At 34.1% G+C, this 1,263-nt stretch overlaps 1 long non-coding RNA gene across 1 annotated transcript in view; it reads left to right on the forward strand.

The window, feature by feature from the left end:
* Positions 1 to 1,253, forward strand: part of LOC107663121 (uncharacterized) — a 12,831-nt gene extending 11,578 nt beyond the window's left edge. The window contains exon 5 of the long non-coding RNA XR_001631291.1: positions 1,194 to 1,253. This is a non-coding gene — a long non-coding RNA (uncharacterized LOC107663121). The remainder of the gene's footprint in view (positions 1 to 1,193) is intronic.
* The last annotated feature ends 10 nt before the right edge of the window (positions 1,254 to 1,263 follow it).

Consider the following 1,263-nt stretch of genomic DNA (forward strand, 5'->3'; position numbering starts at 1 on the left):
TTTGGGGGATTAAAAAAAAGGAGTGAATGGATTTTTATCATTGTAGGGTGGTTGTGTCCACACACTGCTAAGATACATGTATATGCAAACACCATGTAAAAGTGAATTTTGCATCCAATGCCTACTTTAAAACTGAAATATAATCTTAATTCAAGTGATGAAGGATTTCGAAAGTCTGACAGTAATCAGTGTTGAGTACTACTGTAAGGTTTACCCTGTCTGGTTTACATGTTTGAAAATGATAAACAGTTAAAAAAAATAGAAATTTAGAAAAGTAATCAAAAAGTAATCAAATGTAATCAGTTACATTACTTCTATAAAGTAATTGAAAAGTTACACTACTTTTTACATTTTAAGTAGGGTAACTTGTAATCTGTAACCTATTACATTTCCAAAGTAACCTTCCCAGCACTGAATATGAGATATCTGTTTGATAATGCCTTTAATACAATGGAAGTGGGCAGTTGATACCTGTTCTGTTTTTGCATTACAGACTATAATGATACAGAAATGAATTTGCAAATAATGATTAAGATTAATGTGCACATCAGTTTGTCAGTCCATAGAAACAGATTATGTAAGATAAAAGAAGATAATTATCATGATTCCTGTGAAACACAGTGTATTTTAAGTGTGCAAGATGCATCATCATAATCAACGTCACGACACCATGGCATCACAATAAGTTTCACTGGAAACCACCGAGCCTCATTTCCTTTTGAATGAATATTCTTTAAAGATAAAACAATGAAAATCTTTGACATGGAAATCTGATGAATGTGACCTGCACTGTGAAATACAGGTGACAACAGATTCATTTCCTCATAGAAACACTCTAACGTAAACAGCTTACATAGCAATACAAAAAGCATTTTTTTTTTCATTGAGTGAACTGCGTGTCTAATATTCTGTGTTCAGTCATCTTTGCATTAGTTCAATGGGACGCTTTTAAAAGCAATGTGTGATACTCAGGCAAGTGAAACAAAGCAAACTGCTGTCTGCCATCGGTCAGTCAAACACTAAATCAGTAGTTTGAGTCAATATTTGATGCTAAAACAAACATTTGACAGTGTCACAGTGTTTACCTTTTGTTTACACTTTATTTCAATAGCCATTGTAGACTTTCTATAACTATATGTAACTTTGCAACTACATGTAAACTAACTCTCATTAGAGTATTCGTAGACTGTTAGGCAGGGTGCGAACTATGGGGGAGCCAGGGGGAGCTCGGCTCCCCTTAATAAGACATAGGCTCCCCTGAAA

This window comes from Sinocyclocheilus anshuiensis, unplaced genomic scaffold (assembly GCF_001515605.1).
Source record: "Sinocyclocheilus anshuiensis isolate Anshui unplaced genomic scaffold, SAMN03320099.WGS_v1.1 scaffold836, whole genome shotgun sequence".
Lineage (NCBI taxonomy): Eukaryota > Metazoa > Chordata > Actinopteri > Cypriniformes > Cyprinidae > Sinocyclocheilus > Sinocyclocheilus anshuiensis.